Source organism: Carassius gibelio, chromosome B3 (genome assembly GCF_023724105.1).
Source record: "Carassius gibelio isolate Cgi1373 ecotype wild population from Czech Republic chromosome B3, carGib1.2-hapl.c, whole genome shotgun sequence".
Taxonomy (NCBI): domain Eukaryota; kingdom Metazoa; phylum Chordata; class Actinopteri; order Cypriniformes; family Cyprinidae; genus Carassius; species Carassius gibelio.
In genome coordinates, this window is record NC_068398.1 from 27,241 (window position 1) to 52,440 (window position 25,200).

General features: G+C 35.8%; 2 long non-coding RNA genes across 4 annotated transcripts; one reads left to right on the top strand and one right to left on the bottom strand.

Moving 5' to 3' along the window:
• The first annotated feature begins 15,574 nt into the window (after positions 1 to 15,574).
• Positions 15,575 to 18,508, top strand: LOC127951995 (uncharacterized). 2 transcript variants are annotated; one of them, XR_008152791.1, is made up of 3 exons: positions 15,575 to 16,190; positions 16,861 to 16,967; positions 17,889 to 18,508. It is a non-coding gene; the product is annotated as an uncharacterized LOC127951995 (long non-coding RNA). The 2 variants fall into 2 exon arrangements; XR_008152790.1 differs by having other exon boundaries at positions 16,869 to 16,967.
• A 2,197-nt stretch (positions 18,509 to 20,705) lies between these two features.
• LOC127953761 (uncharacterized) lies at positions 20,706 to 24,220 on the bottom strand. 2 transcript variants are annotated; one of them, XR_008153334.1, is made up of 7 exons: positions 23,824 to 24,220; positions 23,650 to 23,737; positions 22,876 to 22,978; positions 21,864 to 21,991; positions 21,642 to 21,722; positions 20,969 to 21,096; positions 20,706 to 20,848 (listed from the first exon to the last, which is right to left on the bottom strand). It is a non-coding gene; the product is annotated as an uncharacterized LOC127953761 (long non-coding RNA). The 2 variants fall into 2 exon arrangements; XR_008153333.1 differs by having other exon boundaries at positions 21,642 to 21,725.
• Between the last annotated feature and the right edge of the window lie 980 nt (positions 24,221 to 25,200).

The following is a 25,200-nucleotide window of genomic DNA, read 5'->3' on the forward strand; positions in this document are numbered from 1 at the left end:
CATGTTAAACTGGAGTAATGACTGCTACAAAATCAGCTTTGCCATTCCAGGTATAAATTATTAAGATGTTAGAGTTGAACAGAAAAGAGTAAGAAATTATAAAATTACAAATACAATATAATAATTTCACCACATTATGAAAACATTTTAATTATTCCAAAAAAGAAAAATGAACCGAATTGTATGTAATATGTGTTCAATATATATATTTTTTTTTTTACATAAATTACATTTATTAGTAGTAGTTGTATTCAATATTTTTCACAAATGTTCTTTATCAGTTGTGCTGTCATTTAAACAATTATTCAAGACAAAGGTTTAAAAAAGAGCATGTGTTAAAAACAATAAAAATAATTAATGAAAAAGTATTCATTCATTCTATTGTTACATTTTTTCTTTTAAAGCATTTTGACTAATGTTACAGCACTAGGAACTGACATCCATTGCAGCAGTTTCTCATCTGGAGGCTCACTGTTCTCCATCCGTCACTGTTTTCCTTCTCTGATAAGGTACAACCAAAAAAAAAAAAAAACTGATGAATTTGCAAATGATTTTGCCCTTGTCTCCACTCTCTTGATTCTGTTCCATCTGTCTTGTCACCGTCTCAAATCTTGCATGTAGACTGGCCATAGGAAGTACAGTGATTACCCTGAACATTACAGTAATATTCTGCCTGACTAACATTTATAACCAGTGAAAACCCTGCTGTTTGCTCCTCCACTATGCCACGAGAATTAATATCAGCCTTATTCTGATAAGCAGAGCATATCAGACAACAGATGCATTGTTAGTTAAACACAGCTGCAGCTAGAGTGGAGAAGATTACATATTTCTCACAGACTTCTGCCTGTATGTTAATTCAATGCAAAATCACTCAGAAATAATGTCATCTAAATAATGTTCTCTAAATTGTTTTGCTGTTGCAAGCACAAAGGTGTTTTACAATTTACCTTTTTCATAAAGATTACCCTCTGAGTGGCATCATAATCTGCGGACCTGTTTATCAGTGGTACTTTACAAGAAAAGGATAAGCGGCCAGTCTGTTTAATCACAACTCAGATCAAACTGAGGTTTTTAATTATTTTTAAGGTCATTTGGCCCTTATCTCTGATTGGTATGTCTTATGTTTTTTTTTTCTTACTGGCAATCAGTAAGTCTTTAGCATAGTGAGATTTGCTTTGGTCAAGCATATTTTCTCTTAAAAGCAATTATTTTACTTTGTATTCTACCTTTTGACTTTTGTGAATGTCAGTTGCTTTTTATATGCGAATATGGGCAGGGAACGATAAAGACCTTGAATCAAATGGACTTTTCAAACATGTTTATAAAAGCTTTTTGATGACAGGTAAATAGCAGTAAATTGCATTTTGAGTGATTGTTTGTCTTTGTTTTGCATTCTGCCTGGATAATGTGTGCCTCTATGAATGGCAAGAAAATTACTTTAAAATATGCTTGTGGGGATATTGTATGTCTCTCAAGATACCCGGTCAATATTTTTCATCATTATTGTTGCTGCCAAATGTCATTTGACAAAATAAGAACCAGCTAAAACAAATTTTCCCCCAAACTTTGGCATGTGCGACTTCATGTCTGAAAGGAAACATAGACATTGTTTACTTTTTCAACCATTGTTATCTGCTGTAATTCTATGCATTGTTGTCTATGGGAAGCAATTCTACGGATGTAGTGAGGGCAAATGTGTTTGAACAACAACTATATTATATTCATGCCTATGAAACTGTGTTTCTGCCTGCTTTGTGTGGACAGATTAAAAACACTGACGTACCATTGGGAAAATCACAATATCAGCCCACAACTTAAACACACCCCCTCCTTATGAGTCTAGCTCACAAACACACTATTGATATGTGGTGTTTTAATGTTTTAATGTGTTACTCCATCAGCATTATGAAGTGCTTACTTAAGAGGCTTTTAAAGTACAGAACACTTTTTTTTATTTTATTTATTTTTTTCATCCCCGTTTAAAAATATATCTTAAACAATGGTCTGGTTTGCTAGTCTCTTGATTGGTTGTCAACAAGTAATTCTATCCATTAATGTCTTGTAAAGCGATAACCTGCATGTTTGTAAGAAACAAATCGACCATAAAGGTAAACTTCCACTTCTGGCCAAAATATGAGTCCATAATCCATAATTATGCTTCCTCCATTGGAAAAAGTCCATCGCCTTCATTGTCTTCTCATAAATCCTCCAACAAATTTGTTTAGGGTCATGTTTTTGCATCTAAACAATGTTTGATATGTGCACATTTCTCCCCTGATTCAGACAGTTTTTACTGGACACGGAGTGGATTAAGGATTCATATTTTTGCTGAAAGACACAGTTTTTCACTTCATAAGACATGCATTGATTAACTGGAGTCGTGTGGATTATTGTGATGTTTTTATTAGCTGTTTGGACTCTCATTCTGATGGCACCCATTCACTACAGAGGATCATCTGGTGAGAAAGTGATGTAATGCCACTGTGAATTTCTCCAAATTTGTTTGAATTAAGAAATAAACTCATCTACGTTTTGGATGGCCTGAGGGTGAGTAAATACTTGAACTATTCCTTTAGAGGTATTGGTTTCTTCTGGAGTTAAGTGTTCTACTTGTTACTTTTGTTTATAGTATATCCTGATTTGGAATCCTTGATCCACTGAAAAGTCTATGATGTGAAGTACTAGCTCAACATTCCTCTTACAGCTTGTACATATCTGTAATGGACTCTGCTTCCATCCAGATATAATAAGCCACAGAGGACACACACACTATATGGGGCTGAGCTTCAATCGATCGCAAATTTATCACAGACAACATCTGTAAGCCTTTTTTTGTATCTCATAGCTATTACGCCTACAGCTTGGTTTTGAAACAATCTCATTGATCCACAGTGCTGATCCACCATTGTTTTTTGTGTTGTTTTTTTTTACTGAAAATTTGTCAATACATACAAACAGAATGATATCCTATAAACACATTACAGTTAAAATGTTTGAATCTAATTACATTAAGACAGAAAATGAGAATGTACAAAAAGATTTTACTAAACTAGTTAAAACATAAGAACTGAGTTATCAGAAATGCCTTTTTAATTGAGTTGGGTTTTTACAAATATCACAAATGATTAATTCATATTTATATTTTAATTTAGAAATTGAAAACATGCAAAATCCTAGAAGACTGGTTGTACACAGTGGTAAGATATAGTCATTATTTGTATGATTTTTTTTTTTTTTTCAAATATTTTGCAATAGAAATGTTTGTAAAAAAATTTTTTTTTCAATCCTCAGTTTGAGCCACTGAGACGACTGTGTATGCTAATGGGTAGCTCTCTCCATGTATTGTAGACCTCCTTAACACTGATATCACCACACCAGGATTTTCTCTCCTGTCTTTTCACAACTCTGGGGATGCAATGAGATCATTCCCAGCAGTGTTGAAGAAGTACAATGTGATAGCACCACATTTCGTTCTGAGAGTTCTGAAGCATCATGCTTGAGCACAATATGGCTCCATCTTTTCTTATGAGGTTCTGGCCTCTATTAGCCAGCTGCCTTCACTGCCATCAGGTGCTGTGTGGTTTTCTGTGGAACTTTAGCCAACTTCAGTTTGTTTCTGGAACAAATTACCATGCATCTATTTCAGCAGGTTTGGTGAAAGCGTGCAGTAATATAAAAATGGGCTGCATCCACAATAATTGCCCTTGAACGCTTGACGAGTCTGTCCACAGGCACTGGATGTTCATTTCCTTCAAACGGAGAATAAGAAACACATTGAACTAGCCTCCAAAAGCAGTGTTTAAAGAAACAGTCCTTACAGAAATCTGTTATTTTCTGTTCCTTATGTTGTTACAAGCCTTTATGACTTACTTTCTTCTGTAGAAACAAAAAGGAAAATTATTCAAAGAATATCCTAACTAATCTTTTCTATATAATGAAGGTTAATGGGCGCTGGGCTGTCGAGCTTCAAAAGTAGGGTTTAAAGGCACAGTTCACTCAAAAAAAATATATATTTCTCCATTTCTCACCCTTATGTTGTTCCAAGCCTATATAAACTTTCCTACATAAAACACAAAAAGGACAACATTTAAAGAATATCATAGCCACTCATTTCTGTAATAATGAAAGTGACTGGTGACTGGGACTGTCAAGCTTCAAAAACGGTTTAAAGGCACAGATCACACACACACAAATTGTCATTTACTTACCCTTATGTTGTTCCAAACCCATTTGACTTTCTGTATTCTGTAGAACCCAAAAGGACAATATTTGAAGAATATCCATGTTCGTAAATTGAAACTTTTCTGGGGCCTTAAAATAAGGTTAAAAAGAACAAGTCCCACACAACAATCTGTTATTTACTCACCCTTATGTTTTTCCAAGCCTGTATGACTTACCTACATGGAACTACCTAAATCTCTCTTGCCCTATTCACTTTCATTATATGAAAAAGAATGGCCTGGATATTCTTTAAATAATATCTTATTTTGTGTTCTTCCAACGAACGAAGTCATACAGGTTTGGAACATCATTATGGTGAGCAAGTAATGAGAATTACTCACCAAAATCAGAATTTCTGGGTGCACTGTTCCTTTAAAACCTTTCATCCTTCATGGAGATTGTTTAAAAATCACGTGTTTTTGCTTCAGGCATAACTGTGTATAAACAAAAAAGGTGGAAAAATTGAAAAACACAAAACCATGAGGATTTTTATGATTGACTCTAAAACAAATTGTACGCTCCTGCATTAACTAATTTGTAGTACCACACCTGCTTCTGTTTAATATGCGCTAAAATGAGAACTCAGACAGTCTTGTGACTTTCAATTAGCTAAGGGTAGAGAGGTTGTACGAGTTTGAGTTAGTTATTTTACTCTGCACAGATTATCTATAGTGGCATCGCACTGTAAACTTTAACCTTGATTTTCTAAACATTGGCTCATCCATTAGCACAAATGTGCTCTGCACCTGTAATTCTACTAATGTTATTAGTGCCCTTATGAGTCTGTGATCATTTAGCTGTATAGGCATTTATTTAGATGTAGAATCAATGAAATGTAGTAATTAATTAAAATAAGAGGCTTGAGGGAGTGGGTGTTATGCATATTTGCACATCCCATAATTACAGCTGATATAGTGTATATATAGGCTTTAATGATGGTGTTATGTAAGTGAATGCATTGTGTGCTTGTCCTGCCCTTCTGCACATTATCTGATGTTTCTCACAACACTGAATTATGAGCAAAAACTGGATGCCTGACCGACCTTTACATTGCAAGTAGGATGTTTTATCATATACCCCATAGATGCCTGTCAGTGGCAGTTAAAGGTGCTGTATTTTTTTAATACCACTCATAAAATGTTTCCACTTCCTCACAGATATCACTAAAATAGGTCTCCTGAGAAAACACACACCAGTCCTAGTGACAGCTACAGGTTCTGTAGACAGCGAAAAAGGAAAAGTAGCCGATCTGAAATGTCCTCTGCCTGTGATTTGTTTCGTTGCGTCTGCATTGGTGGGTGGGATTTTAGAGAAAGTCCATGTCGTCTAAATCAAGTCTGGTGGAAGTTACAGTAGCTGAAACAGCTAAAAATGCTTGCAGCACGTGTAACTATACTGATGTTTGTGGAACAAACGTTAACTTGGTGTTGGTCCGGGAACAACATGCTTGTCAAACTTGTTTAACTGTACCAAACCTGGCTCTAAGATTAACCATTGACTGCACCTAAAAAATAAATAACAGGTGACAAATTTTCTTGAATTCCAAATCTTAAGCTCACTCCTAAAATCTCATTGTTTGATTTATAATAAGTACTACAGCACTTAAAATCACTTTTAAACTGCTGGCTTATAATCAGTTCATAATTGTTGTTAATACAATGATTGTAACACGACGTGTCGTCCAAAGAAGGATGCCAGAGGATAATCAAAAAGGAGAAGGTTTTAATTATCACAAGGGTGGAGAGAAACACACACACACACACACACACACTCAACTTTAATCTACTCTACTCTACTTTACTCTATGACCAAATAAGGAAAAAAAACTCAAAAGAAACAGGAGAATGGCAGTCCATGATTGTGACAATGATAGGCTAAGGAACAAATAATTATTTCTTTAAGTAAAATATTAATAATAATAATAAATAAATATAATAAAAAAGTGCTCTTTAAAAAGGAGTATTAAAACATAACTAATAAGGATTCATTTGAATTGTAAGAAAGATATTCTGACCATCACTTTAAAACACCAAAAATTAAACACGTGTTTTTTTTTTGTTTTTTTTCACTAGAGAAAGCAATATTATGGCTAAAGGATTGTGTTTTAGCCAGAAGCAATGGTTTAAATGCCTTACTGATGTTGTGTTGAATATTGTGATGTTAAGTCTCATTCTGATGGCACCCATTCACTGCAGAGTATTTAATGGTGAGCAAGTGATGGAATACAAAATCTCTCCAAATCTTTTCCCATGAAGAAAAAAACTACAAATCTACATCTTTTAAATGGAGTTAATTTCAGCAAATTTTAATTTTTGTGTGAACTTTTACTTTAATTTCAATCTCTCTGATTTCTAGTAACATGGTTTAAAGTATGATCAATTCTTGATGACATTCCATTGCATTTTGGGTCATTAACGTGTGTTATTCTCATGATGGTAAAGCAATGCATCTCTGGATGTAATTGGTTCTTTTGTATTTTAATAGGGGACAGGTTTCTCCAATTTTTTTCAGCCCAGTGCATGTGTCTGGATATTCACTAATACCCAGGCTGATGCTGAAAGGGTCATAGACAGCTGGCTGTTAGAAATGTGGTCTGGTAGCAAATACAAGATATCACTAAAGTAATGAATAATAAGTGCGAATTTTAAAAGTTCATTTTATCCTTTTTAGAATCATTTTAATTTGCTTATTGTTTAGAAATGTTGTATTCTGTAGAGCTCAGTGCCAGACTGCTGTGCAGTAGCATATACTATTTTCAATAAACAACGTTTTGTATCCAGGTGCTTCAGCTGTAAAGAGCCTCTCCATTTCTAATGGATCTGTGAAAGACATTGGATGTATTACATGCATATTCATCTGTTGAAAAATGTTATATTGTTTGTCAAAAAGTTTTGCTATTGTAAATGTGGATATTATTTTACATCGTCATTGCTGTAGACTATAATACATCAGGATGTGTATGAATTCTTAATGGCATATTTATGGCATATTTTGTTATTCATTACACAATGCAATGTCATCAAATAGTCTCTTTTAATGGAATCAGCATAAATCTTAGCAAGTGGACTCATAAAACAAAGCCAAAGCAGTCTAGACTTTGAAATGTATATTTAGCTAATTTCTCTTGTCTTATTTAATGCTGTATTTGTCTAAGGTTCACTGTGGAGGAAATATGTTTTTTAATGGTGTCAGGGAGCAGGCACATAGTCGACTGCAGAAGTGGTTGAAATTCACCTGCAGTGCAACAGCGTTGACCCTGAGGGACAGACTAATTCACCTCAACACTATTCACTGCTGTCCTTCCGATTTTGCTTCTCTATCTCCATTTGTATCCATTGCTCTTAATCCAGGGTTTTCTGTCACTGTTGAACAGGTCATCACATCAAAGGTTAAGTAAACTGATTCATGTGCATCCCTGACGCTGATACCCATTTGAGTGTGATGAACCATGGTTGCCCTTCTCACACTTGTAAATAACTTTACTTTTAAAGCATAAATTCATTTGATTGCCATTTACTTGTATCACCAGTTGTTTAAAGAAAGAATGCACAATATATTTTGGTACAATATCAATGTCACGGTTTGGTATGTGAGAACAGGCAGGAAGACGAAGACAAATCTTTTTATAACACTTTAATATTCCAAAATAGGTAATCCACAGAGAGAAGGCAGCACAACACATAGACATTCATAAGAACCGACAAACTAGAACACAAGAGACAGGAACTAATATAGGGCAGATAACGAGGGGCAAACAGGTGAGCACAATGAGGTGATTAACTTATAATGAGAACAGGAACAACCAAATATGGACACAGAGGGAGGAACCACAATCAACAGTACACAGGGGTGTGACAGTTTGCCCCCCTCCTAGAAGGCATGTCCTCGCGCTGTAAAGACGGAGAGAGGGACAGAGGGGTATATAGGAGGAGGACAAAGGAGTGGAGGTGGGATGGTGACAGGTGAAAGGTAAAGGATGGCAGGCAAACAAGACAAGTGGAGGTTCCGGTGGAGGACAGACTCCCAGGAGGAGGACTACTAACAGTGTCCATGGTGGTGATGACGGAGGGAGGAGCCAGGGTGTAACATCCAGGGCACAGCCATGATGGCAGCCCATCGTGGAGCCGGGGGAGGGAGGAGCCATGGTAGAGGAAGCTGGTGGACTGACAGGACACGGTGGAGAGGGGGGAGCTAGGAGCCATGGTGGAGCTGCTGGGTCGAAGGGCTGAGGCGGAGTCCAGAAGCTGGAGGCGTGGACAAGGTATCCTCCAGCCTAACACCTATGGAGAGTGGCAGACCCGCGGCGAATTTAGCACACAGATGATGGGCTAAAGGTGAGCAGAGGGGCTGACAGGTGACAGAGGTGTCAGAAAGAGAGGGTGGGTGGATTATTGTTATTTTTTATCAGCTTTTCTGACAGCACCAATTCACTGCAGAGGATTGATTAGTGCGCAAGTAATGTAATACAAAATTTATCAGATTGTTGCAGAATAAGCTACAGGCATCTAGTTGGCCTAAGTGTCTACATAACAAAGAAAAAAAACAAATTTGTGTGTGTGTGTGCTAATTTCAGCATGAAAAAAACATTAATCTATGAATTTGGTAGCTTTATTTTGTGGCTTCATATGCGTTGCATATGTTGCATACTCCATTTTGCAATCAATTTGATCTGATGTTCCATTCTCAGTACATTCAGCACCAACTCGAGCTGTTGACCTAAATCTTGAAGAGAGATTCCTTTTGGGGTTTTTTCAGACTTGAACTTATCAAACCCAACCCAAGGTTCTGTGCCATAAACAAACGGCATCCAAATTCCAAGGTAATGAAATTTAAAATGCCTGAGCATGTCGTTATCCTTCGGCTGACTAGCTTTTTTCATTAAAATGTATATGTACAAAACATGTATATTTTATTGATGTCTTCTCAGATCTTGATTTCTCACAAGAAACTACAAGCCATGCTATATCATCCCACATCTGTTTATCCACCTGTTAGCATCGTAATGAAATGTTTACACCAACTGAATTAATCATGTCAAATCCCATGCTGTTTTAGGTAATTGCCAGGCAAAATTTGCCAAAGAAAGTCTTTGTTTGTGCTCATAAGCCAGGCGATGCTTGGCTGGAGAGACAGTTGTCAGAATGTCGACAGTCTCGGCACCACTACAGGCATTCTTAATGATACAGTGGGGAATGGTGGGGATGCCACTGCCAGTACTTCCCTTTAGAAGACACGTTGAGTGGATGAAGAGGAAAAACAACACGGGGACGCCACCAAAAAAGCATGCTCACAAAAGAAAAGAATAGGTTAAAGAGAGAGGACTTATTCATAGATGGTTGTCATAGAGACACAAATTGAAAAGAGGGTTTTTAGTGCAAACAGCATCTGGCTGTAGTTATTTTTTTATGTCTAGTGGACGTGACGTTAGCATTCATCTGCAGATACACGTTCAATGCTGCATTGTTTCCGATGATGTTTGACATTTTCAGCAGCTTCATCCAACCCTTTCATTTTTAGCAGGTAATATAAATACCTGAGATGCTTAAATTAGGCCCGGTGGGAGTTTGGATCCTCTGCCAGAATTTGGGAGATGCAAATGTGTGTTTCAAACTGAAATGACAGTGGGACTTCCAAGCTGTCCTGTCTACGTTCTTGTGGTGATGCTTATTTTTACAGTGAAATGGCTGCAAAAATAGATTTTAACATTTTGGAAGGAAGTATAAGTGGTTCTACATGGTTCTATAACAATCTACTTTGCTACATAGTTGATAGGTTGCTCTAGAACAGTGGTTTTCACCCCTTTTGATTTGAAGGCCCCTCAATTTCCAACATGATGATTTTTTAATGACCGATACATAATATAATATAAAATACATTAACTAGTAATATATTTTCAACAGCAACTGGGAGTGCTGATATAGATGAATGAATGCAATTTAAGTTTTAATAATGTATGTTCTTCCATAATGCATGTTCTTCCATGTACAGATAGATAGATTAGTTCACCTAAAAATTAAATTCTGCCATCATTCACATTGCCTTATGTCATTCCAAAACTGAATGACTTATTTCCTCAGAGAAACACAAAAGAAGATATTTTGAAAGATTTAAAGGTGTTACTTAGGCACAAACGATAGAAACTGTGAATCTTTTCAGTGTTTTTACGCTCTTTATCAGCACTCTTTGAACACTGCTCAGCAAATCTGATTTGAGAAGCGGAACTTACCGTTGTAAAACTGTAATTGCTGCAATTGGGGTCTGTCCGCAGCAACAGAACAAATTATTTTGCAAAATCCCTTACTTCTGCTGTTATTCTGGCCATGTGTCTTCAAACAAAAAGCCTCAGGATGAGTTCAACTGATCTCCATCCAATAACTTGAAAGAGCAGCATGCAGGAGTCATTGGAAGGGTAATAAATCTGTTACATAAGATGTGTGTAAATCTTTTGCCAGTCTGCAAATAATCTACTATGCTAATTGTTTAGACTAATTCAGATTCATAGACTATTTGTGTCGATGTGCAATACTATAAAGATTTGGGATCAGTAAGTATTTCTTCAGTTGATATTTTAATTAGAAAGTATTACTTCTATTGAGCAAGGATGCATTAAATTAATAAAAATGTTACAGAGAAATATTTATATATATTACTTCAAAAACATTAAGTTCTTTGGGTTCTCTATTAATAAAAGAATTAAAAAAATTAGTTTCCACAAAAAAAAAAAAAAAAAATGAAGCAAATAATAGCCTCAGTGAGCCTAAGAGACTTCTTTCAACAATATTAAAATCTTACTGAGCCCAAACTTTTGAACGGTATAAACACAAAATGAGAAGGATTGCACATTTAAACATTAGATAACATCGGAGTTCCTCAGGTAGCAGTCAGTGTTATTGTGCATCAACTAGCTGAGTCACAATAAGTGTAAGAGAGTATCTAGCAAAAAGAAAAAGAGCACCTGATTGCCTTGGGGCATAATTGCACACCACTGCTGAACTTCCTTTGAAACAATAGTCAGTGTGGAAAGAAATAGGCACAAAGGATATGACCAGTGGGTTCGTCTTTGCACTTTGCAGTTTACACAAAGACATCTCGCGGCAGACACTGAATTATTTCTCAGAAGCCCCGTAGCAAGAACATGTGCACACATACCGAATGGATGAGGAAAAAAAGCCACGCGGCATGGCAGTCGTTTGCACCCGGTTCACTTTAGTGTTGCCATTGAGTATTTGAAATTAGAAATGAAGTCAAAGCTGCAGGGAGAAAAAGTGCTTCAAAGGGTCTGATGTCAGTAATGTAGTTTCTCTCCTAGTGGGGGGTCACACACGTCAGCACGTTTTCATACTTAAAAGCATAACTGCAGGCAAACCTACCACAGGGACACAAAAACCTTCCTTTCTGTGATTTTTAGCCTTGAAATAAAAGGCAAGGGGATGAAAACCAAAGGCGAGTGCTTGAGGAGTGCTTGACTCCTTAAGGAGTCTGATAGACACTTACACTCACATTTCCAGTTAGGAATCAACACCTGAAATCTGCAGCTGCGACTCAGACAAGCTTGAAAATCAACATAGTTGCACACGTGAGTGAACAGACTCCACCACTGGGCCCGCTTCAAAAGATCTACCTCCTCATACACGCGGCACTTTTCATCCTTAGTTTACAGCAGGTCTTTATAATAAATCCTCCCTTCCCTGGGTTCCCGACCCCAGCGATTCGGGAGTGTTTTCGCAAACTCTTTGATCTGACTTTGGTTTGAAAAGTTTTCAGCCAGTGGTTCTGATAGCATTATTAAGGTGTTCTTTTTAGGCAAAGGCCGTTTTTCGATTCCCGAGGTCTATTTACTTCAGTCCGTGGCGCACAGTGAGAGCAGCGCTGACATGCCAGGCCTGTTGAAAGCAGGGGATTCAGGAGCAGGGGCTTTTTGAATAATATCATAATTTCAGCCTCTATACAGTCATTCTGTGAACTCTTTCTCCTTGGTGCAGTGCACCTCTGTCAGTATGGCACACATGCTAAGTAAGTGTTGAGTATATATATATATATATATATATATATATATATATATATATATATATATATATATATATATATATTCAGTTTTCCTTTTAATTTTAGGAATTTTGTTATGTGCTTTTGTCATTTTTATTAGTTTTTATATATATATATTTATATTGAGTTTTATTCTTTTAGTAGTTAAATGTTTAAAGTTGCTACGTTTAAATTGCCTTTTATTCTTATATGTATATGATGACATATTTACTTCAGTAATAATTAAGAGGGAATTAAGCAGCCCCAGCCCAATTTAACCCCTGTATATATATGTTTACATGAAAAAAATGCATTATAAAGGGTTATTAAAGGGTAATGGTAATGGTAATGTGTTATTATTATTCATAATGTGCATTGTAATACATCATCATGTCGCAAGTAATTATAACCAAATTTAATATGCATAGTGTAAGAATGAATTGATAAGTGTTATAATGCATTAACCGTGTTTAAGATTATTCATGATATTGTACAATGCATTATTAGGTGCATTAAAAGGCATAATTTATGTATTAAAACTACTTTTATAATGTATTATATATAAAAGCTTTAAGTAAATTGTTACCAAAAATGCTTAATTTCATAGTTATAAGGACAAAAATGTATATATTTAATACATTTTGGTCTGTGGTTTCATAGCCTTGTTGTACAGCTGACGTTAAATGCAACACCTTTTGCTCTTCTGACTGTCACAATCAATTTGTCTGTTTTTCTTCTATTGTAAAAGTTGAGGAAACAAGGACTTCTTTTTTTTTGCAATGGGAACAAAAGATTTCACTGCAATAATATCTGCAGTGGTCTCCCATTGTCCCCCTATGCAGCAGCTGTTCCCCTGCTATTGTTTACTTCTGCATCCAATCCTGGAAATGTGAAAAGGGTCCATTGAGAGGGCTTATATTACTTTTACCAAAATTGAAAGGAAACTATTACATAAACTCATGTTGATTTCCGCGAATTTCAAGCTGACACATTTCAAAGGACAGCAAAGATTTCGATCTGCACATCTATATAAAGACTTCTGAGTACATTAACCCCACAGTGCCTTTCTAGAAGACAACAACCTTCGATTAGCCCTGTATTATTTCATAATAAGCTGTGTATTTTAATACTCCTCCAGTTTACATGCCTGAGGGAAATTAGTTTCCATAGCCACGAGGAACAACCAGGGCTAATTACAATTACAAGTCTTTTTTAATATTGGCCATTACATTATGAGCCATTATCATCTTTTGATGGCAATGTTTACCAAAGTACAGCAGTGAACTTTACATTTTCTGCAGATAAGATTTTCCTGGAAAACTGAAATTTAAATGTCACCTACATGAAGATGCGGCTTAATTGTTTTCATGTCCCTTGCAACGTAGTTTGCAACCAAATTGCACATTGCTTCTTGATACCGCATTTGTGATGCTCCAACAAATTGCATTAGCCTGTAACTCCATCACGTTGCAATAACTGCTGCCCAAGATGATGTGTAATCAGAGGGGCAGGGTAATTAAAATGCATCCGCTGTGTCGTTTCTGTGGGCTATATTAAATGAGGAAGGCCAATAGTGGAGCTCATTTTCCATTTACAGGGTCTGGCTGTTGAACGCATGGTGTGGTCTAATGAAAAAGGGGCTAACTCTAAACGCCAGGATAACACTAAACGCATGAGCCTGGCTGCTTTCGGCTCCGGGGATGCTCATTTCTAATTATGTGGCGAGAAGTTAGAATGATGATGAGCATCAGGAAACATTCGAGAATGCTAGCGTCGGCAGTGCATAATTGTCTGAAGGACATTTGCATTGCATCTACTTGACTGTTCTTCACTGTAATTAGAGGGGTCTCTTGGGCCTCACTGTCCCAGTCTGTTCGATCTTTTGCCTGTTTTAGAGTTCCGTCTTTCTGTCTTCCTGCACCGTATCACAGGCATAGTGTTAACTTAGCATGTTAAAGTGAAAGTTCACTGCTGATGGGCTTTTAATAAAACTTGGCTGTCTGTGGAGTATATGTGAAAATGTTTTTTAATGTTTCTTTAAATCTGTGCTATATAACTTCAGAAAACTTGCCAAATACATGCAAAATTCACTTTTTATCTTGCTAATTGCTCTGTTGATCCAACTGTCCATGTTCAGGAATACAAGAATGTGAATGTTTGATTTGTAGTTTTAATAAAAGCATCATCCGGCAGATTTTTACTAATAAATAAACCAGGAAATCTGGTAGGGTAACCATGCTTTTTTTTTTTTTCTTTTTTTTTTTTTTTTTCTGGGAGTGGAAACAGAATTTCAGAATTTCTAAATAGCACAAGATATGGGTTCCTAATCCTGTTCTTTGAGATCTACCTTCCTGCAAAGTTCAGCTCTAACCTGATCAAACACAACTGAAATTAAAAGGATAGTTCACCTTCAGTTGCTGCTCCCCATTGACTTCCATAGTATGGGGGGGGGGCACAATGCAAGTCAGTGGGGACCAACTGAAGGTCAGCTTTCCCTTTTCAGAAGCACTTAATAACTACAGGTGTGTTTGATCAAAGCTGGAACTGAACTCTGCAGGTACAGTAAGTAGTTCTCCAGGAACAAGATTGGTCACCACTGTCTAAAAATGTCCAGTTTTTGGCTTTTTTTTCCTGTTGACATGCTCTGTACAGTCCTCATACATTACAGTATATGTATGCGTATTTGAGTCTGTCCTCCAACAACAACAAAAAAACGACCGTATAGCTTGTTTGTGCAAGCACCTTATTACAACCTATATTTATGTTTTAAAGTTAAGAGCCTTCTAGAAGGCGTAAAAATAATGACAGTATCGTGTTGCATCTATGGTCATGAAATGACATACCTAGCAAAAAAGCAAGTTTATTTAAATGCAATATGTGGACTTTTTACACCTATCTCACAGTAATTTGTACATATTTAACAAGGTGGCTTATTCATTTGAATGACCACAACTAACCCCACCCCTAAACCTACCCCTTACAGAAATCATGCAGAATTGTTTATAGAGCATATACATTTTATGAGCACATGCATTCTCTGGGATCAAACCCATGATCATATAATAACATATCATCATATAATGCAATGGTCTACCAACTGAGCTACACAAAACCCAATTTGTAACGCAAATAAAGAGTACAAAACATTAATATGAATACGTCCTGTTGCCGATAGGGCGCAGCTGTAGTATACACTCTTATGGGTCGTATTTCAGGGATTTGGACAAACGACCTATACGGGCATATTGGTTGGTGCACAGGTTAGCATATTTGCTTTGCTTTGACTGTTCTTTGTAGATTACACAATATGCCCAGCTGGTAGATTGTATCAACACAGTCTCACTCTCTACTCGTCAAATGTCTGACGCATGGTCAAGTGATCTGGCGTCACTTTTTTGACGCACTGGGTATACCTTTGGCGTTATTTTTCAACGTGCAGGTTAGTCCGATAGACTTCTATAGAACTCAGTAGCGTTTATATTTGACGTCTTGGTTCAGCACACCGCAACTACACTGAATAAATAAAAATAAATAATAGGCTACAAAAATATATATATATATATGACAGAGATCGTTTTTATCTGGCCCTCCAACTTGTTTTTGAGGTTTAAATATTCTCGCAATCTGATATTAAAGTGATCTCTGTGCCAAAGCTTAGCGCGTTCATCAGTGGTGAGTTTAACAACACTCAACTGCAGGTAAAACAGCATTCAGCGGTGAGTTTGACCAAAGCAACACTCAACTGCAGGGAAAACGGCATAAAAAGGTGAGTTTAACAACGCTCCAAGGCGCGTGCAAGTAAGCAGTTTAACCGTTTTCTTACAACCCATTCTCGCTTATCGCTTATTCATAGTTCATCATCTCTATGAAATCACGTTCAAGAAGTCTCATTCAGCACACATCGCGATACTTGCCATCAGTTTCCATGTGCCACAGGGTCGGTGAGTAGATATAATTACGCTCTTTTAATGCCTGTTATAAAATGTATTCTGTCTTTATTAATCAGATTAGCGCCATATTGTTTACTCGCTGTATTATATCAGTCATCCGAGGCTGTCTTTGAGTTTCATTGCGTTTAACTAAATGAACACACCTGCTAACTAGTGTGATTAAACCCTGTCGGTCACGTGACGTGCCATAGACTTTCAATATATTCATTTCATGTCAAAGATGTAAATTTGTAGTAAAATCATGGTAACCACGGCATGTACAATAGCAACAAATTAAATTTGAAGTTAAAACCCAGGAACGGGACATTTACCATGTTTTTACCTCAGTAACTGTAGTTCTACTATGGTATATTAATAATCAATACAACAATAAAATAATCATCAAACTAACTTTGGTTGTACAACTGTAATTGTCGTTTTTGATGTGCTTTTATATTACAGATATCACACATTTACTGTACCATGCTTTTGATACATTTTTATGTAAATCCAAAAAAAGTAAATGAATGAAAGGACACATTTTTCCCTTCCTGCAGTTCATTCATATCAGTTTATATTTTAAATATTTTGCTCACAAAACATTATTAAAATTCTGTTTATAATTCTATTTTATTCTACCCCTCCCCCTTTCTTATTTTTATTATTATGTTTTTTTTTTTAGCTGAAAAGATGTAAAGGAAGCAGTCATCCCTGTGGTGTTTGTGGAGAGGTTTTCCTTCAGAAATGGAGAAGACTGAAAGCTGCGGAGGCAGACATTTGCAGCAGGAAGTCTGTGTTGGTTTTACCTTTTTATCAAACTGCTGTTATAAATTGCACAGCATTTGTTGTTTCTTAAACTTTTGCACTGTCCAAATACCCACACTTGCCATCTTTGCACTTGACCAATCGATTATTTATTTGACGTATTTCCTATGTTTAGGCCAAGTGTTCGAGTGAGCATGGTGACCACAAGTGTGTGTCGAACTTTTCATCACCTGATGACAGTGGTTCCCAATCCTGATCCTGGAGAACCCAGCACTGCACGGTTTTGGCGTCTCTCTTATCTGACAAACACACTTTTGAGGCCTTGGAGTCTTCACTGATGAGCTGATGAGTTGAATCAGGTGTGTTTGATCAGGGAGACATCTCAAATGTGCAGTGTTGGGCTTCTCCAGGACCAGGATTGGGAGCCACTGCCTTACGGGACACACTTAAGTGTTTACAGAGATTTTTTTTTTTTTTTTTTGATTATTATTCAACTTTGCATTTTAAAAGAAATTCTAATTCTCTTTTCATTAGTCCCTATTACAGAGGACAATTAAATTTTTGGGGCTTCTAATTAAGTGAAAAAAAAGCAGTTGCAAATGATGTACAAAATAAATATACTTTTCTGTACACCAAGAAAACATGCAACACTTTGTTTTACTTCGAAATTATTCTCAGTATCTAATTATTATTATTATTATTATTAATAATAATATTTCACATACATTGGAAAGGTTTCCGTGAGCAGATCAATTACACTACTGATAACATTCCTTTAAGCATGTAATATATTTTTTTATAATTCATATGAATATAGCTTGCTATTATTGACTAGCTTTTAATAATAGATGCATTTAATATATAATTATACAGCATCTTTACAGAGGCTGGTTTTATGGTCTAAAAGTAGCATGTAATAATATTTCCTTCCTTTCTGTCTTTCAGGATTGTTCGCAGATAATGATGTTCTTCTCGATCATGCACAAGGACTCACCTCTTTAACTCTTTATCTTCCCAACACACACAGAAATGCTCCCTTTATCAGTGTTTAGACTTTGCAGTGCAGTTTTGTTTTAGTTCTAAGCTTATAATGAATACATTGTGACCTTCCAGCAACCCATATATTGTATACAGAACCAGTGATCAAAACAATGGTTGAAAATAGTATTTTTATATTGATAAAGCATTGTGTTCTCTTTTTCAAGCTTCATACAGTAAACTTTACTTCTGGTGCTTTTATCATAAAAAAACAAACATCAGTTCTCATCAGGAGTTTTCGTAAAGGACGTATTCATGCACAGCCATCCCCTAGTTCCAGTCATGAAGTGAATGATGTTATTGTCAGTTTTATTTCTGCAATTTTATGTAGCAGGTGTTTGTTTTCCTGAACGTTATCTTTCTTCCATTGTTCAGACAATCAGTGTTTATTTGATGCTGTGCTGATGGAGGTTTATAGATGATATTGCACACTTGACATGCATGTCTTCATGGTCTTTATTTTCTGAGTTTGAAACAGTGTGTTGTATCACTTTTTGGTCAAATAAATTCTTCAGTGTTCTCTGAAAGACTATCTGTATTTACTTTTTTTTTAAATAAAAGTATTTGCAAAGAATTTTTATTCTTCATAGTGGCAAAAACAACTTATTGACAGAGGATGCAGTGCAGTTATATGGGCAATTTGTCTTTGAATCAGTTTTTTAACTCTGTTTTTATTGCTAGAGTTCAATTGGTAAAGAATGGCAAATCACAGAAAAACTAAAGTGAATAATTTTTATAGATTTAAAACAAAACAACATGCAATTTAAATGTTACAAGCTAATCATTTGATTAGAAAATGCACCTGTCTTTGAAAAAAAAAAAAAAGATTTAATGAGAGGAATCGGTTCGATAGAACTGCGAATGCTGGCCATGTGCTCATCAATATTGCCCAATTTTTGTCAAGCTGAAAACAATAATTAGCGCATTTGCATTATTGTTGGAGGAAGGTGTAGACGTTAATAAAACACAATCTAATAGGTAGCAAATGTTATTGATTGTTAACCAATCTATCCCTTCAGCCGAAAAACGAAAGTCATCGGTCATAAATGGATAAGGAAGCGTGACGCCGCTGCTCAGCTTTGATATCATTGGCTGTCAATGTCCCTTGTCATCGCAGGGTTGTCTGTGGTTGGACTATCCTTTAACCCATACTAAACAGCGCATCGTGTTACAGAAGAACGTTTTGCTACTATTATCACATTAGTAATATATTAAGTCAACAATTAAGGGTTGCTATGTTGAGGAAAATTACCTCTTTAGCGAGATCCTAACCCTAACCCTAATCATAACTTCGATGAACTACAAAAAACAGCCCCTAGTTTCGCCTTTCCATATATAGAACGACGGAGGCTTGTGGGTAATGTAGTTTAAATCGTTTTATTGACGAAATGAAATAAATAATATATTTAATGGAAAACTGGATATATGAATAGTTTCATTGTGTAAACCTCTATGATATAATTGAAAGACAGAGTGAAATTTGGTATTTTAGAGGGAGCAATATTTAAAATGGCTTTATGAAACATTTCCATTTATTTCTGAAAACTGTGCCCGACATTATTTTATCAGCATAGCATAAGTAAAAAATTCTTCTGGTTTTCTCTTTGATTCATTAATTGGACTCTGATTTACAGCCATTTCAAATGTACAGTTTTTGGCTCTTCCGGGGGGTGCTACTGGGCCCCTGGGGGTAGAAGGGCAGTAAAACCTACTTGTATGTATTCTCCTCATAATGGACAACAAACTGAGCTGAGTCACATTTATATCTGACAGTTTTCATAGACTAACCTTTTCTTATTCTTATGTCATGAGCAGTAAAGCTTTTGACAGGACATGGTGAGGCCATCTGATGAAACATGGCAAAATTAGAAAGAAATGATTTAATAATAAAAATTATAGATTATTTATTTTATTTTTGAAGTTAACAGTAATAAATATAATGGATAAACCTGCAACAACATGCCATTATCTATTCCCCACTGTTAAGCAGTAATCAAGGACAATTTATACACATTGTGATACTTCACTTTTCCACAAGGAATAATTCATGGAGTACTCAGAATACTATATATATTAACTAATTAGCAACAATCAGTGTAAAAATGTCCTCCTCATCCCCTTATCTGGGTCCTCAGATGCTGAACATCAGTAATGTGCCTGCTCTTGGATTTAATGCAGTACAAGATCCATGTTGATCATTCCTGCTACATTCTCAGTTATCCCTCAAGTGTTTGTAACTATAAAGTAAATGGCTTTTCAAAATAATTCATCTAGTAAATCCCTTTATATAGATATATAGGCATATTTGTGATTAAATATATACAATAATAACTTTCTGGTGTATTGTTGTTCCAGATGTCATTAATGTTTAAGCAAAAAATAATCCTGGTAATTAATATGTAGTTTTTCAAGTGTAGAATAAACCCATAGTAGCCTACAGTATCTAGTAAAATTATGAATTTACCAAGAATTTTCAACACACAATATTCACCATATTAATTTTATTGAAGCATAGACTATGAAGTTGATAAAGTAGCTTCAAGACAAACACAATTCAAGGAAAATAATAAAGGATCAAAAATTCATTAATATCATAAATTAATCAGTTCACACAGATGAGTGATGAAATGTCCTTAAAAGTAAAAATAATCCATCCAGTCAACTGTGATACAGATCATGTGATACATTTAAGACATGTGATACTGTTCCAGAAAATAATGATTTCCATCATCACATCTAAACTGGTTTCATCTCCCCATCGTGTTCTTCTTCTCTCGTGTCTGGAAACAGTTTGTGGTTGATATCCAGCACTGGTGTGGTGTAGCTTGTTCTCAGCCAGAGGATCTCTCAGTCCTAAGATCCCAGACCTGGTCAAAGTGAAACAAACAATACAGATTAAGTTGTTTAATTGACAGAGAGCTCAGCTTATGTTCTGTGTGATTTTAGCAGGGTGAGCAACTATGACCCTTGTAGTACTGTACACTTACCATTCTTCAAGCTGTTTTGAGACCTTTTGAGAAGGTTTTTCTCTGAAGACAATTTACCACATCCTCTTCTTTCAGTCCTTTCAAGAGCATCACTTGGTCAAAACCCCCCATTTGGCTGATGAGATCATCTGTACAAATTAAAATACTGCAATAAAAATTTCATTCTGCAAGAATTAAGGCAAAGGACTTGCTCATGAGACACCCCTTAGCATGTGACAGAATTTTTTGCCTCTATAATTCATCTATTGTTGCAGTAAATGTGTCTTTTTTCCCTCTCTAATTTATCTTCAAAGTTCCTGACTTCTCTCACAAATGTGTTTTAGTGTAAGGCCTGGCTTCAAACCAATCAACTATCAATCCACAATTTATAATACAACATTTATGAAACAATGAAATAATGTAAACCACTTACATAAAACTTGTATTCTTTTATTTAAGACAAACAGTTGGTGTTTTTTTTTTTTTTTTTTTTACTTAAAGTTTAAAAATATTCCAGTCACACTTTGCCTACATGATTTAATTGTAATAGCTGTATATAATTTTTTTTTTTATTAAGAATAAAAACATAGAAAGAATAAATTACGGCTGAGATGAACAGTCCTGTGAGATAAAATCATAAAGTGCTGTAACACATAACACAGCATTGCACAGCATTGCTTCAACACACACATACCAGAGGACTTCTGTCTTTGTTTGGGCTCAAGATGGCCGTCTTCATTCCTCATGAGCAAATCATTTCCTTGGTCTTCCTTCTCTTCTGAAAAACAAGATAATCTTACTCTGTGTGCAATTAACATTGCTCATTAAACATATAATTAAGTTAATTTAAAATAAGATTCAGACCAGAGCATTTGATGAGTAAATGTTGATTCAAAAATATTTTAAACAAATGTACCTGGGAAGAGCTGATCATGGCAAGATTCGCTGAGACTCAGTAACAGCTCTTTTAGTTTTTAGGAAGGTTTGTGAGGGTTGGCTCTTAAAAGAGCTGTTGAGCTTGAACAGCATTATCTGCAAACAATCCTGTAAGACAAAAACAAAGAAAAATATTACTACATTACATGCATCTTATACATTACTGTGCGTATGTGTGTGTGTAATTATACAGCTATATTCATATATATATAAAAAAAAAATATTACAAGCTAACAGGACTGTTATCAGTAGTGCGCAAGTCTTAATAATGCCAAAGCGCAGTGCCCTTAATGAACACTAAACCCACATTATCTCCAATACCGCTCCGGAGCTCTATACCAGGCTTAGTGTATCCCATCATGCATCAATTTTTGGAATAAATTGTGAGACCTTTTGTCGAGATCTCACAAGGGGTCACGGAAACCTTTACAATGTATGTAAAATATTAATAATAATAATAATAATAATAATAATAATAATAATTAGATATTGAAAATAATTTTTCAATTAATTTATTTTAAAATGCAAAGTTGAATGATCAAACTAAAAATCTCTGTAAACACTTAAGTGTGTCCCATAAGGCAGTGGCTCCCAATCCTGGTCCTGGAGAAGCCCAACACTGCACATTTGAGATGTCTCCCTGATCAAACACACCTGATTCAACTCATCAGCTCATCAGTGAAGTCTCCAAGACCTCAAAAGTGTGTTTGTTAGATAAGAGAGACGCCAAAACCGTGCAGTGCTGGGGTTCTCCAGGATCAGGATTGGGAAACAGTCATCAGGTCATGAAAAGTTCGACACACACTTGTGGTCACCATGCTCACTCGAACACTTGGCCTAAACATAGGAAATACGTCAAATAAATAATCGATTGGTCAAGTGCAAAGATGGTAAGTGTGGGTATTTGGACAGTGCAAAAGTTTAAGAAACAACAAATGCTGTGCAATTTATAACAGCAGTTTGATAAAAAGGTAAAACCAACACAGACTTACTGCTGCAAATGTCTGCCTCCGCAGCTTTTTGTCTTCTCCATTTCTGAAGGAAAACCTCTCCACAAACACCACAGGGATGACTGCTTCCTTTACATCTTTTCAGCTAAAAAAAAAATACATAATAATAAAAATAAGAAAGGGGGAGGGGTAGAATAAAATAGAATTATAAACAGAATTTTAATAATGTTTTGTGAGCAAAATATTTAAAATATAAACTGATATGAATGAACTGCAGGAAGGGAAAAATGTTTCCTTTTATTTATTTACTTTTTTTGGATTTACATAAAAAGGTATCAAAAGCATGATACAGTAAATGTGTGATATCTGTAATATAAAAGCACATCAAAAACGACCATTACAGTTGTACAACCAAAGTTAGTTTGATGATTATTGTATTGTTGTATTGGTTATTAATATACCATAGTAGAACTACAGTTACTGTGGCAAAAACATGGTAAATGTCCCGTTCCTGGGTTTTAACTTCAAATTTAATTTGTTGCTATTGTACGTGTCGTGGTTACCATGATTTTACTACAAATTTACATCTTTGACATGAAATGAATATATTGAAAGTCTATGGCACGTCACGTGACCGACAGGGTTTAATCACACTAGTTAGCAGGTGTGTTCATTTAGTTAAACGCAATGAAACTCAAAGACAGCCGCGGATGACTGATATAATACAGCGAGTAAACAATATGGCGCTAATCTGATTGATAAAGACAGAATAAATTTTATAACAGGCATTAAAAGAGCGTAATTATATCTACTCACCGACCCTGTGGCACATGGAAACTGATGGCAAGTATCGCGATGTGTGCTGAATGAGACTTCTTGAACGTGATTTCATAGAGATGATGAACTATGAATAAGCGATAAGCGAAATTGGTTGTAAGAAAACGGTTAAACTGCTTACTTGCACGCGCCTTGGAGCGTTGTTAAACTCACCTTTTATGTCGTTTTCCCTGCAGTTGAGCGTTGCTTTGGTCAAACTCACCGCTGAATGCTGTTTTACCTGCAGTTGAGTGTTGTTAACCTCACCACTGATGAACGCGCTAAGCTTTGGCACAGAGATCACTTTGATATCAGATTGCGAGAATATTTAAACCCTTAAAAACAAGTTGGAGGGCCAGATAAAAACGATCTCTGTCATATATAATTTTTTTTGTAGCCTATTATTTATTTTTATTTATTCAGTGTAGTTGCGGTGTGCTGAACCAAGACGTCAAATTTAAACGCTGCTGAGTTCTATAGAAGTCTATTGGACTAACCTGCACGTTGAAAAATAACGCCAAAGGTATACCCAGTGCGTCAAAAAAGTGACGCCAGATCACTTGACCATGCGTCAGACATTTGACGAGTAGAGAGTGAGACTGTGTTGATTGTATACAATGCCTAAACACTATTGGTCATACTACTTTTGTAGTCATAACCTTCAGCAAGTATAAAAAAAAACAAAGTTAAATCATGGACAATTTATAAATCCCAGCCAGGACATGTAAAGGATAAAAAAGCATTTATGGTCACCCTAGTATCTGGGTGAAGGTAAAGGTGCAGTCACATTAGCAATGTTAAAAAAAATTTTTTATTACTGATTAACTTACTTTATAGTAAACTACCACATTCAACCAAGCACTATTACTTACTAATTCATTCATCTGAGGTTCTTGTTAGATACTATTAGTTACTAGAGTGCTAATAATGTGTTACTCGTCTTCTTGTGTATTATATCATTAATGATGGAACAGTACTCTGAACTCTTCCTGAATTATTGAATACAGCCATTATTTTAGATTTATATGCGCACAAAGTTTTAACAACAACCCCTTTTACACAGTAATACCAGTAAATTGCCGTAAAATTACTTGAATTACTTTGCTGGTAAATTCAAAATCGCACTGTTCACACAGGCAATAGCATTTCATCTTTTGTGGTAGTTGTGTTGCTGTCTATGGAGGGTCAGAAATCTCTTAAATTTCATCAATATCTTAATCACTTACGTTCATTAATGACAGAATTTGTGTTTTTAATTTACATATTCTAATGACATTGTTACAATAGAAGGCTGGTTGAAAAACCACAAACTTATGATTTATGCTGTTAAAATCTGAAGCCTCTGGGATGCCCTCCATCCAATACTGCCATCCATCCATCCATTCTCCAAATCGCTTGTCCTATGCAGGGTCACAGGGATGCTGGAGTCTATCCCAACATCTATGGCTGTAGGCAGGGAAATACCCTAAACGGTTGCCTGTCCATCACAAGGCTTTAGCTTACGGCACCTAAAATTCACCGGTCCAAGTACTAACTGAGCCAAAGCTGGCT